The sequence below is a fragment of the Amblyomma maculatum genome, chromosome 1 (assembly GCF_055883805.1).
Source record: "Amblyomma maculatum isolate TAMU_Amacu chromosome 1, ASM5588380v1, whole genome shotgun sequence".
Lineage (NCBI taxonomy): Eukaryota > Metazoa > Arthropoda > Arachnida > Ixodida > Ixodidae > Amblyomma > Amblyomma maculatum.
The window spans coordinates 466,734,594-466,749,378 of NC_139344.1; positions in this window are offsets into that span (position 1 = coordinate 466,734,594).

Consider the following 14,785-nt stretch of genomic DNA (forward strand, 5'->3'; position numbering starts at 1 on the left):
AATACGACGAATATAGCCGAGAGTTTCATTACCATTGCTAATTATGCGCGTAATGTGTGTGGACCAATTAAGGATACCCGAGATATCAACACCAAGATATTTAATGCAGTTGCGGGGTGCGACACTGGAACCGTTCAGAAGATAATTTGGGGTACGGTAATTTTGTCGTCTGTTGAAAGAAACAAGCGCAGTTTTGTCAATGTTTAAGACCACAAGCCATCTACGACACCACTCTTCCAAAATTTGTAAATCAGACTGAATAATATCGTTATCTACAGCGCTGTTAATCGAGCGGTAAACCACACAATCGTCAGGAAATAATTAGCGAATTTTTGATGAAGTATTATTAGCTAAGTCATTGATGTAAACTAAGAAATGGAGAGGGCCAAAGACTGTGCCTTGCGGCACACCAGAGAGTACGTTAGATAGCATAGAAGTTGTATGGTCGACGTCTACAAAATGCTGACGGTTAGTGAGAAAATCCTGAAACCAGATGAAGACGAGCGGGTTGAGGTTTAGTTGCGAAAGTTGACCAATGGCCATCACGAGTAGAATTGCGGAAGGGCTCTTCTCGTTGTTCTGGTGTCTACGCTGCACAGTCGGCTTTTTCTGTCTATAGCTTTCTCCGATAGTTTGCATCTTGTCGGCGTTCGTTGAAGTGCTGCATACTATTATAATTGGTTTACAGGTAAGCAAAGGCGCAGTATCTGCCACACTTTGGCATGTATGTTTGGACGGTACACCACCGTTCCTGTCGCCTGTCGTTTCTTGGAGGCATTCCAGTCTCCTCTAAAATGCAGACGGCGCCCCACATGCCAGCTTTCCGTTTGGCCCCGGCGACTGATACGCTCGGACGGCCAACCATCTCAACTGAAAGCTTGCCGCGTTTATCACATGTGTCTAGCCACTGTTACATGCGGCTCGCGGCCCCATCTGTAGCGTTGGCCTGGCGGCTCCGTGGCTCGGCGGACGGCATCCACGGTCCCAGCAAAGAAGAGGCGTCTTCTAACAAAACCGCCTTTAATACAACATCATGAAGGAACGGGCAGAGAAGCTGCCCGGAGGGAATACTGACGCGCTCAATCAACTGATGTCTAGCGTCGTCTCTGCGACGCCTCAAGTAGTGTCTGTTTCAGCGGAGTCTGCTGCAGCTTTTAATGGGTTGTCTGTTCAAATGGAAAGGGAGAGCCCGCATGTCCCAACAAGACGAGATTACTCAATCGTCGGTGGCGCGACAAAATCTCCTCGACCTCCTGCAGATGGGCGTTGGCAACACACTCTTCCTAGAGCACCGGGCTTGGCGTTTGCACGACAAGCGTTTGCACATACACGCCCGCACATACACACAGGCACGTGTGACTTCGACGTGTCGAGACACGTCCGCAAGAGGAAGCTTTTGGCGGCCGCCCAGACGGCGCTGAAATGGTCGAAACGATAGCTGCTTTGCCTGATGCTACGTTGCGGCCGCGTCGGTTGTCGCACATGGTAGTGGTGAATCGTAATAGACTGCCCCGCCGGGGAGTGACATACCGAAGGGCATGTTGTAGTAGGCAGTAGCCACTTGCAGTGGCTAGTCTTGGATAGCCTGAGGGGCACTGCTTTGACATTTACCGACGTAGAAGGGGTGGCCGTGCAACAGGAAGGGGCCCCGGGCTGGCTTACTGTGACAGTCGCGTTACTTCTGACACCATGTTGAGTGAGCTGTAGCCGACGAAGCCCGAGAACAGCTAACAAACACAGTCTTTATTCGGCATAAGCCTAACTGCACCGCACGAGCCGCGCTCAAGCTCCTGCTAGCTTCCGCGAGCGCACAGCAGCGCCTACGGCCTGTACTACGATGCCGGCACATGGCGTCCTTCGTCATTCGGCTACCCGAGGCCTTCTGCTTCACGAGTCCTGCCGAGTGGCCGAAATGGAGGAAGTGGTTCGAGCGTTTTTACATGGCTTCTGGTCTCTGCGACAAGTAAGGGTCACACCATGTCGACACGCTCCTTTACTTGAAGGGCGACCAGGCCGAGGACGTTTTCGGAACATTCAAACTCTCCGAAAAGAACACCAAGAACTTAGAGCAAAGTAGAGTTCTGGGCTAGTTGGTAATACATGATAAGTGGGAGGCTTAGCGCGGAACAAACAAGGACAAGCGCTCGTGCTGTGTGCCTCTCTTGGCCTTGTTTGTTCCGCGCTAAGCCTCCCACTTACCAAGAACTTAGAGGTTGTCCTGAAGCAGTTCGACAATTCATTCCGCGGCGAAACGTGATTTTTGAACCGGCACGCTTCAACACGAGGGTCCGGCATGGCGTCGAATCCGTGGAAAACTTCGTGACTGCGCTTCACACGCTTTCCAACCATTGCGAGTATGGAACCCTCCGAAAGCAACTGGTTCGAGACAGGCTGGTCGTCGGTATTCAGGATAAGGAGTTGTCTGCGAGACTGCAACTTGACACTGATCTTACCCTTCAGCAGGCGCTTGAGTCCACCATGCAGATCGAAAGCGTACGTCAGTACGTCAACAGCAAGCGAAGCTTTACCCAGAGACGCTGACCGTCAACAAAGTTGCAAAAGTTAGGCAGCAAGTTAAGCATCCTACAAACGCTACTCATGTCAACGACGGCCGATCGCAGTCTGAACCAAGGCCACATCTAAGTGCACCTGACGACGTTCCGACAACATGTCGTTGGTGTGGAAAAGACTGAAACCCGCGTTCACTATGCCCAGCGCGGTCACATGTATGCAAGGGCTGCCCCAAGAAGGGCCATTACGCATCTGTCTGCATGTCACGCCGGGTTGACATCGTTGAAGCATCAGGACCCGACAGCGAATAGACATTTCTTGGAACGGTCGCGTCCTTCGAAACATCGACATGGGAGATGACTGTCCTCGTACAAGGCCAACCTGTCAAATTCAAGATCGACATAGGCGCCGACGAGTCTGTCCTCACTCCCGCGACTTTCAACATGCTTCGACATCAGCCTCCGTTGTCGTGTGCTCCGCTTCAGCTTTACGATCCTGATGGGAGACGTCTTGCAGCCAAAGGCGCAACACATCTTCTACTTCCCCCCTCTGAATGTGAAATGCTGCAAGACGCCTACGTCCTGGAAGATGTCCACACTCCCCTACTCGGCAAGCCCGCCATGAAAGACTAGCAGCTACTAACCTTCGTCAGCACCATCGCAAAGAAGGTGAGCCCAAGAAACGAATTTCCTTCTTTGTTTGAAGGACTAGGCAAGCTACAGAAAGAGCACGGCATTTGCTTGCGCGAAGGAGTGAAACCATTTGCTTTGAGCTCCCCTCGCCGCATACCAATTCCGCTCTACGAGAAAACAAGGCTTGAACTGCAGCGAATGAAAGAAATTGGCGTCATTTCACCTGTGGATGAGCCGACTGAATGGTGTGCGCCTATGGTGGCAGTCCAAAAATCAACTGGTGATGTTAGAATCTGTGTGGACTTCACTGAACTGAACTGTCATATCCTGGGAGAGTCGCATCCAATCCCGTCCGTCGAGCATACACTCGGGTGACTTCACGGAGCAAAGGTGTTTTTAAAACTCGATGCCAATTCACGGTTCTGGCAGATACCGCTCAGTGAAGACAGCATGACGTTTACTCCCTTAATCACCCCATTCGGGCGGTTTTCCATCAACAGGCTAAATTTGGCATCGCGTCCGGTCCCGAGCACTTCCAGAAACAGATGTCAAATATTTTGGAAGGAATCGACAGAGTGGTATGCCATAGGGACGATATTCTTATCTGTGGCTCAGACGAAACAGCACGACGAGACACTTCGCATCGTTCTTCAACGACTGAAAGAGACAGGTGTCACGTTAAACGAGAACAAGTGCCTTTCACACCTCGACCAGCTAACATTCCTAGATCACAAGCTTGGCCAGTACGGAATCAGAACCGACAGGAAAAATGTTGAAGCCATGTTAAAAATGAACAGTCCAACTAACAGAAGCGAGTTTCAAAGGATGCTCGGCATGGCTACATATCTAGGTCACTTCAGCATTGCGAAGAAACAGGCCCGCGTAAAGGAGTCCGTTTGGTGGCCTACAGTGGCCAAAGACATCGAAACCACCGTAACACATTCTCAAAAATGTGTCAATACGTTCAGCAACCGCAAAATGCCCCTTAAAGGGCCGCTGTCCAGGGAAGGCCCTTTTAAGCAAAGGAGCCCAGTGTTTCGATCAGGTACCGGAGATAGTCTGTGCAAAATACTACAGTGACACGCGCGCCGCAAAGCATCGAAAATACAATTCAAAGCTCTCTCATGCTCTCCTTTGGGAAGCCAGCTTCCCCGTTTCCTGCGCTGGCCTGACGGGCCACAGTAATGACGTACGTACCGCGAACGACGTCCATTGGTCCGTCTCGCTGACTGACGGGAGAAGGATGGGTGTCTACTGCTCGCGGCGCGCTTTTCCCTCGCCACGGATAGACTGAATCCAGCGGCGCGCGCTCCTTCGGCCGTTATTTTTGTCTTTTTTTTTTCGCGCTCGCCTAGTGCCACGCCCCACCTCCCGCCAAACGCGGAGGAGGAAGGGGAGTTTGTCTTGCGGAGGCTAGATTACCTCGGGCAGAAGAGTGAAAAACCTTTGCGAGGGAACGGAAGGAGAGAAGCATGGCAGAATCGGGTGATTGCGGTGGCTGTAACTGCGTTATTAGTTACTCTTTTCAAAAACGTTTTGCGGCCTTGCGTTCTAGGGACGAAGTCTCACAGTCACCGGTGAAGAAAATATTCTCGACCGGAGGGTGGACAGTGGGAATTTAAGAGCACTTAGTTTCCGTGAAGACCATGGCAGAGAGTTGCAATGGACCTTTTCTTGTTCAATAGCCACGGGTGGTTGATTGTGACTGATTACTACTCCAGATACCCGGAACTGACTCGTCAAGAGAAGCTATCATCGAGTGCAGTGATCAATCACTGCTAATCAATTTTTGCCCGACATGGCATTCCAGAAGTGGTGGTCTCTGACAATGGTCCGCAGTTCTCGTCCTCTGACTTCACCAAGTTTGTTCAAGAATACAGATTCAAACACATCACATCAAGTCCACACTACCCTCGCAGCAACAGACTCGCCAAGACTGCAGCGAATATTATAAAAAACTGCAATGAAGAAGACTCAAGACCCGTACCTGACCCTCTTATCCTACAGGGCGACTCCATTGAAAAATGGCTACAGCCCCTCTGAACTAATAAGGGAAAAGCGGCTACGGACAAAGCTTCTTCTTATTCCCAGAATGTTTGTTCCCAATTTGCCTGAGGTCACTAAACTCAGGAATTTTGAAACCGAATACCGCGAACAGCAGCGAAGAAACTGCAACAGACGACATGGCGTGCGGCAACTTTCCAACCTCCTGGAAGGGGATAAAGTATGGGTGACGGACCTAAAGCAAAAACTAACCGTAGTGGCACCCTCGGGCGAGCTTAGATCGTTTATGGTTGACAGTGGAGACGGCACTGTTGCGGCGAAATCGGACCCATCTTGTTCCTTTTATCAAGCCTGCGGAAGAGAAGCAAGAGAACCAAAACATCTATGAGGCATCTCTACATGAAGACACACATGAAGGTGACGGCACGGACGTAACGCTCTCGGAGATTTCAGTTTCTCCAAGAGATTCACACACAGTTTGCGCTGACGCCTCCCACCACCACACAAAGTGTAAACGTTGCGTCATTCCGCCCAAGAGACTGCTTGTCTATCAGGGGAGATGTTGTAGTAGGGAGTAACCACTTGCAGTGGCCAGTCTTGGATTGCCTGGCGAAAGCTAGCAGGACCTTGGGCGCGGTTCGTGCGGCGCAGTTAGGCTTATGCCGAATAAATACTGTGTTTGATAGCTGCTCTCGGGCTTCGTAGGCTACAGCTCAACACCGACTGCCCCGCCGGGTGAGGGAGATCCCGAAGAGCAGGGGACTGCTGCCGCTATCCGCAGGGATTGGGATGTTGCTGCTAGCCGGTTCGTCCTCTCTTGAGTCCAATCAGACAGAAGACTTCCTTGGCACGTTCTGGCTCTCAAGGCACTCTGCGAATAGTCTTCGGAAGAGTTTTCTAACAACCCACAACGTCCCATCCACGCTGAAGGCTCAACCGGTCAGCCAGAAAGCACGGCACAAACTTAACTAGGTCATGCCAGGCTACTTCCCTCTGATACACCCATTTACATTAAAGGGTAGCTCAGCAGCACTTGGAACGTGTCCACAAATTTGACAATTGAATTTTCAAAAACACATCACTTTCAAGCAAAGATATTCAATACAAGTGTTCAAAATCCTGTCATGAAGAAAAACACCAAGAAGTGAAAACAGGCTTCTCACGTTAGGGGCTCCCACTTAAGCCATCGGCGTTCCGTTGAGATTACCCTTTTCACTGAAGCTCCGGCGGTCCGTTTCCCGGAACAACCTTCTCCTCCTGTTTCGATGCAACGAAATATACGAGCACGAGTCACTCGTTTTCTAAACAACCTATTCCTCTCCTTACGCTTTGCGCACCAGTCACGCATTTTCTCGGCACGGGCGCATTTGTGCCTTTCGGATAGTCGCTTTGTATTTCGTGACAGCTTCAACTTGCTCCATTATTGTCGCGCCTGCCTTTCCGTTTTTTTTCTACGGCAGCACTGGAACACTGGCTTCCTATCTTTACGATGACAGCATTCTTTCTCGCGCCTGGTTTTCCGCGTTTTTCGTCGGCAGCAGCCTGGCTTTCCGCGTTTTTCGTCGGCAGCACTTGAATACTCTCTACTTTCTTTCGACGCCATTCTGACAAGCTAGCAGCAACCGGAGCTTTTAGGGCGCCGGTGTCACGGCGATGCGCCTTCATCGCGGCCAGCAACGCATGACTCACTTTCAGTCAAGTCCGAACAACAACAACGGCTGACGTCAGTCGCGTCAGTCCTCCATCTAGGCATTTGCTCTGGCGGCTCGCCACTCAGTGCGTCGCCTCGCTCAGAGCTCACCGGCGCACGATCAAGCTCCTTCGACAGCTGGGGCGCTTTGCATTGCGTGAGGGCCATGTGTGCCGTATCCGCGTTCGCCCTGAGGTTGCTGCTCTCGTGAACACAATCTAGCGTGGTATCGGGGCACGAACGATGCTGACTCTGCTCTGCTCTGGGGCCGAATTACGGACTCCGCTCATAAGTTTGTGAGCGTAAGTCAAAATTACGGAGCCGTGACGCAGTCTTGAAACGTCAATCATGACGAAGTACGAAATTGTCCAATTACCAGTGACTTTTAGTGTGGCTCCGCCCCGGTAGTTCCGAACCCTCGGAAAACGCTATAGCCACAGTGTGGCACAAAACTGCACAGGGACAGTCTCCTAACGTTTTGTAATATGACGCAATTAATACGCAATAAATAAAACAGACAAATGTTTATTTTGACAAGGTACTATTTTTAATATTGAATAAAATAAAGCTGAAGTAGAAGCGTTTTTATATTTGTAATTATACTTGCTATTAGGTAACTTTGGTTGCCACAAGGCTGCGCCGGCGGCGTCATGGCGTGCACATGGCGGCCTGCAAGCAAACAGCTGATTCCCCGAGAAGATGCTCGTCTGAAATCGAAGTGCCATGCGGGTGCATGGCACTGATGTTGAAAATCTAATAGAATGCAGTCGAAGTTCAGGGCCTGCAGCGATAAAATTTCATGCAGCGCTTGACACGGAAATGGACAAAGACAACCTGCGGAGGTGTTTTCGGTCGGCGCCTACTAGCATCGATGAGAAAAGTGCTGAAAATGCAACGTGCAGGCTCTGTGGTTCTATTTATTTCTCTTTAGGAAAAAAAAAAAGACGACGTGAAGCATGTAGTGTAGACCAAAATGAAGCTCCGTGGTTGCATAATCATATGTTTGTGTGTAGCTGGATAGTTTAGGAAAGAACATAATCGTGGGAATGTTTCCATCCCTGCCGGGACTGAACCCGAGGCCTTCATTCACTGCAGTGCCACCGTGACAGCGCTTTCGATGTAGCGTTCATTGTAGTGTGCTCTGTATTTTTTCTTTGTTCTCCATGACTGGGTTGCTTTGCTTTTGAGCGATACCTTCTGCCCACTAACCATTTGCTTGATGCATATGTGATATTTTTGCACCAGTGTGTATACCTATGGTATTTTCTACTTATGCTACAATCATTGTGAGTACTAAAACTCGCAACATTATGCATTCAATTTGTCATGTTTACACTGTTTAGCATTAGGCAAATGCCTTCTATGCATCCTAACAGTATATGCAGGCCTGTAGTCTTTAAAGGCTCACTAATAGAGACTGCCCTATGAAAACATTGTACATAGCACTACTTGTGTCATGGTTCTGTACAGTTAAGTGCCCTACTTTATTTCCTGTTTCTGAAATGTGCCAATCCTATGACAACTATTATGCAAGCATGTAATTATTAAGCAACTATTCTTGTCTTGCCTCTGTGACAAAGTTTTATGCACAATACTTTCATTTCTTGCTTCTGAAGCGTGTCAGATCTGCGATGAGTACTCTACCAGCTTTCAGGTTCTAAAAAAGTATTCTTGAGTGTCCTCTCTGAGTAGTACAATTGTGCAGCGCGTGTAAATAACCACCGATGCTACTGTAGGCAGTTGGTTTCGCTGCTGCATATTCAAGCGTGTGAAATGCTGTAGGAAAATAAAGGGTCACAGTGGATACACATGCTTCTAAAAAAACTTCTTTCAGACTTTCCTATTTCGATAGGCATATCAATTGCTGCCTCGTTGTGAAACACTAACTATGTAGTGAAACATATGCACACACACAAACACCAACATGCACTGTTGCAAGCAAGAGTTAAATTGGTGTACGAAGACAAATTTGACTTGACAGATTCGGTTTTTTAAATCATGGTCCGAGAAGATGCATCTTTATCACAACAGCTGGCACAGACATAAAAGGAGATGACGCTGCACATGGCTGCCAGTGAGGAGTTGGTCAGCTACCTGTGGTATATCACGGCCGATTGCTGTGCTGGGATTGGCGCCGCAGCGGTTGCCGCACCATGGGCAGCAGTTCAAGCCTCTGGTGGCAGGGTCTGTGGAACATGCTCACAACATGATTCTGTATGGCTTTTCCCTAGAGGTATGCATTGCAATAGTGATCCCACTTCCAAGTAGCCGGTACACAGATGTGACCCTTCTTTGTCCGAGCCAGCAGCACCCTACTCGTCTGCAGGCAGGCAGGAAGACATCCACAGAAGTTATGCACACGGCGCCTGCCACACGCTCTGGCCAGCAGAGGAGCGGCTAGTAATTTTGCAAGCACCGGAAGTGGCTGTTCACCACGCCGATGCAGTTATACACCATTAGCTTTGTGGAGGTGTATGCCTTGTTCTATAATAATTATTGAGAGTCCGGACCGGGATTTTATGGCACTGGCAGCCATGTCTCCAGCAGGTGCCCCTCTCACAAGCATAACCGAAATTGGCACGTGGTTAAGCACATTCTTCGTCATTGTCAACCTCAGTATCTTCATAAACTAACAGCCTTATTTAAACAATGAAGGAGTTGCATCAAGTAGCTCATTGGCAGGTTTTGCTGACGATGATATTCATGCGCGTACAGACAATGAATGATTGAACGTTTCAGCAACACTGCTCTAAGGCCCGCAAGGGCACCTTGTGTAAACTAGGTGTTGGTGCTTGGTGCCACCACGGACCCTGAGCCCCCATACCGAAGCTGTAATCCGCACCGTGGCGATAGGTTGAGAGGTGAAGGGAAGAAACCTTGAACGGTGGCGGCCGAGGCCATGGTCAAGCCTCGGCCGATGGGCTCCTCGCCTCTCCACCAGGCGAAGGGCTCCTGGACCTTCCTCTGCGTATAAGGGTGAACCAGAGGCGACATATATTAGGACCCCTTAAAACAATCCATACCGCATGGAAAAACTACCTTTAAAAAAACCTGATCGACCCCCGAAAAGGAGTCGAAACCGAAGTGACGCAAAAAATCAGTACACCAACTGAGAACTTTCCAAAATTTCTTGTCTTGCGCTCTGTAACCGAATCTCAACCAGTAAATGAACTGTCAGTCTTTCTGATTGCTAAATCTCTGAAGGCTATCATTGTGGCAAACTACAAAGCGAAAAAACTAGGATCTGGTGACCTGCTAATAGAGGTATCAGACAAAAGTCAATCTGACAACCTTCTCATAACAAAAACGTTTGCTCACCTTGACGTTCAGGTATCACCCCACCGCAGTCTTAACAGCTGCCATGGAGTTGTCTCTGAGCGAGACCTCCTAAACGAAACAGAATCAGATCTCCTTGAGGGCCTACAGAACCAAGGTGTAACAGCAGTACGAAGAATAACAATCAGGCGAAAGAACGAAGAAATAAAAACGAAACATATTGTTCTCACCTTCAACCGGAGCACACTTCCTGAATTTGTCAATGTGGAATTTATCCGATGCAAAGTTAGCCCATACATACCAAGCCCCCGCAGGTGCTTCAAGTGTCAGCGGTACGGGCATGGCAGCCAGACATGTCGAGGACGCCTTACCTGTGCAAAATGCAGCGCACATGACCATGCAACCGATAAATGCAGTGCAACTGACTACAAATGTGTGAACTGTGAGGGCACCCACCCTGCATACTCACGGTCCTGTGCAGCCTTTCAGGCCGAAAAAGAAGTAATCAATATAATGATAACTGAGAAGATAACATACGGAGAGGCCCGAAAAAAGCACAGAATGCTTTCCTCCGCTCCCTATGCTAACGCAGCCCGCAGAGGGGCCAGGCCGCGTCTAGTAACGGTGGGCACGCAGTGCAATGCTGCTGACGTGCTCCCACCACGGCTCCTCACTAAGCAGCCACCGGCTGCACCAATCTTTGCAATCCCGGAGGTCACTTTCCCCCAGACGTCCGGGACACCAAAGACATCTGAGAGGGACTTTGTTCCTCTTGAAAAACCTCCTGCCTCCATGCCTTCACCAGAGGCGATGGAGGTGAGCACGGACTCCGCAGCGTCAGCGGCGCCTAGGGAGTCCGCCAATGAGAGGCGGGGCCTGCTGGACCGCCTCAAATAAAAAAAACATACACCAGTTAAGCCTCCTGATAAGGGCGGCGAGTCCTAACCCTACTCTATATTCTTTCCACACCTACCAAATTGGCTACCGAGAGCATCATTTATTGGAACTGTCGAGGACTCCTAAAAAATCTGGATGACGTATATGAAATCCTCGCCGAACACCAACCAAACATAGTTTGTCTGCAAGAAACGCATCTGAAACCAACAGACACAAGTTTTCTCAAGCAGCATCGTATATTCAGGAAAGATAGGCAAGGCAGTACTCACCCCTCCGGTGGCGTTGCCATTATAACACAAAAGTCAATCGCTTGTCGAAACATCCCGATTAACACAGACTTAGAGGGAGCCGCAATACAAGCCTTAATATTCGGTAAAATAACAACGGTATGTTAGCTGTATATTCCGCCAGATCATAGACTATGCAACAAAAATTTTGAAAAGCTGATTGACCAACTCCCAGAACCATGGCTGCTGGTCGGAGACTTTAGTGCCCACCGCCCATTATGGGGATGTACAAGAACGGACTTCCGAGGTGCACTAATTGAAAAGTTCTTGTCCTCAGGATCATGTTTACTCAACTCAAAACAGCCAACATACTACAGCTCAGCTCATAATACGTACACAGCCATTGACTTAGACATTGGCTCTCCGATGCTCTTGGCAGCTACAGAGTGGGTTGTTATTGACAATCTATATGGAGGCGACCATTTTCCCATCTCAGTGAAGTACACAGTCCATAAAAATGTAAATGCAACTAGTCCCAGGAAATTTAAAGAATATGTGGCCAACTGGGAGATGTTCAGGGAACACTCAGCTCTGCCCTGTTCATCAGTTACTGGCTTAGGCGTTGACGAATCTCAACTGTTGATCACGCTGCACATTATAGATGCGGCAGAAAAACACATTCCACAAACATCAAGTAAGCCACGAAACAAACGAAGGCCGTGGTGGAATGCAGAATGTAAAACTGCCCGTGAAACACAAAACAAGGCATGGTCGAAGTTACGCCGATACCCCACGGCTGAAAACCTAATAGAATTTAAGCGCGCAAAGGCAAATGGCAAACGTGTTCGACGCATCTCCAAGCGAGAAAGCTGGTCATCATTCCTTTCTTCTGTGAACTCTTATTCTGATGCTCACAAAGTATACAACAGAATGAGAGCACTCAAAGGAAATAACCCTCTCCCAACACCCCTTGTCAGCACTAGTGGTGACTCTCTTGAACCCCAAGCAGACACACTAGGGCAACACTTCGAATATGTATTCAGCTCAGTGCATTATACAGATTCTTTTCTGCGGCACAAGGTAACTGAGGAGAGGAAGCCTATATGTGATAAAAGACCGTGCACAGGAGGGTACAATAGCCCTTTCACCATGCAGGAGCTGAAGATTGCACTTGGCACATGTGGGAACACAGCACCAGGTCCTGACAGGGTCACATATGGAATGCTCAAACACCTGCATACGGGCACGTTGGAAACCCTACTTTGCCTGTATAATAAAATATGGGCCACAGGACGCTTTCCTGAAGCATGGAAGGAAGCGATCATTATCCCGATATTAAAACCTGGAAAAGAACCCACTCTAGCTGCCAGTTATCGGCCTATTGCTCTAACCAGCTGCTTATGCAAACTTTTTGAAAAAATGGTAAATCGCCGCCTCCTACATTTCCTTGAATACAATGGTCTTCTTCATCCAAACCAAGCTGGTTTTAGAGCTGGGCGGTCAACTGCTGATCAGCTCATTGCATTCGAGTCTTATGCAAGGGATGCTTTTGTACATAAACAGCATTGTTTATTTGTCTTTTTCGATCTCGAAAAAGCATATGATACCACTTGGCGCTATGGTATCATCCGCGACCTCTTCTCTCTTGGCATCACAGGGAACATGTTGAATACGATTCGAAGTTACTTGTCTGAGCGGGCCTTCAAAGTTCGTGTTGGCAATGCATACTCAAAGCAGTACATACAGGAAAATGGTGTCCCTCAAGGTGGTGTTCTCAGTTGCACACTTTTCATAGTCAAAATGAACTCTTTAATTTCTTGCTCTGTATATGTTGATGACATCCAGATAAGCTTCAAATCTTGCAACATGGCCATCTCTGAAAGACAGATTCAGCTAGGTGTTAACAAACTGTCCAGGTGGGCTGATGACAATGGGTTTAAATTTAACTCTGAAAAAAGTGTTTGTGTACTTTTCTCTAAGCAGCGTGGCCTCAGACCTGACCCCAACATTACACTGAATGGTCAGAGCCTTGCCTTTAAAAAGGAACATAAATTTCTTGGCGTAGTTGTTGACGAAAAACTTTCCTTCATTGCCCACATAAAACATTTGCGTCTGAAGTGTCTCAAAGCAATGAATCTGCTAAAAATTCTCTCTCACCGGTCATGGCGTACAGATCGCGACTGCCTTCTGAGCCTTCTGAATAGTGTAGTTCTATCACGCATAGACTATGGCTCGATGGTCTATGGATCAGCATCATCCTCTGCACTAAAATTACTCGGTCCCGTGCACCACCTCGGCCTTCGCCTCGCTACGGGGGCTTTTCGAACTAGCCCAATTGCTAGCCTTTATGTCGAGGCGAACCGATGGTCACTGCAACGAAAGAGAGAATTTACTTGTGTAACTTATGCTATGAAGGTACTATGCCAACTGAACCATCCATGTCGCCGGCTCCTGCTTGACAAAACTAGCACAGCACTCTTCTCAAGAAAACCATCTCTAACACCGCCATATCCAGTCACAGTTGCCACGCATATTGAACAACAGGACGTTCCGATTAACAGCCTTCATACAACTTCACCAAATAACTTAATTGCCCCTTGGGAAATGCATCCTGTTAATTGTGACCTGTCGTTTCTTGCAGTGGGGAAGCACGCATCCTCTATTGCCATACAGCGGCACTTCATGTTACTTCAGGCGAAGTACACTAGTGATGAATATTACACCGATGCTTCGAAGTCTGCTCAAGTGTCCTGTGCAGCACATGGACCACACTTTTCACTTTCAAAAACACTGAACAGACATACAAGTATATTTACCGCTGAATGCCATGGAATCCTGCTAGCCGTGAGACACATTATAGAAAAGAAAATACAGACATCGATCATCTACACAGACTCCCTCAGTGTTTTAATGTCCCTATCCTTTCGAAAGTGGCACAATAAGAACCCAGTCCTGAATTCCCTTTATAACTCCCTTATGTCTGCCCATAAACTAGAACTTAATATTACACTGTGTTGGGTGCCAGGCCACCGCTGTATACCAGGAAACGAGGCAGCTGATAGGCTTGCTGCATCAGCTGCCCTTCGAAACACTACAGACACTGACAAAATATCATATCAGGATCTCAAGGCACACATAAAAAACACGATCAGACAACAATGCAAGAGGAGTGGGACATGGCAACGGAGAATAAACTACACACAATAAAACCAAGGATCGGCAGATACACTACAGAAAAACAAAACAGATTCAAAGAAGGAGCTCTGTGCAGGATGAGAATAGGTCGCACATACACAACACATTCATACCTTTTAACGAACTCTCCTGCACCACGTTGTTCGAGATGCGGTTGCCGGCTCACAGTACTCCATATTTTAATTGAATGTCAAAGACTTGAACATCATAGGAGACGTCACTTTCCTGAATTATACACGAAACAAATACCGCCTCATCCATCCATCTTTCTTGGCGATCATCCAATGTTCCCTTTAGAAAGACTTTTTAAATATTTATTAAAAGTAGGCTTTTTATACGGAATCATTTATCAA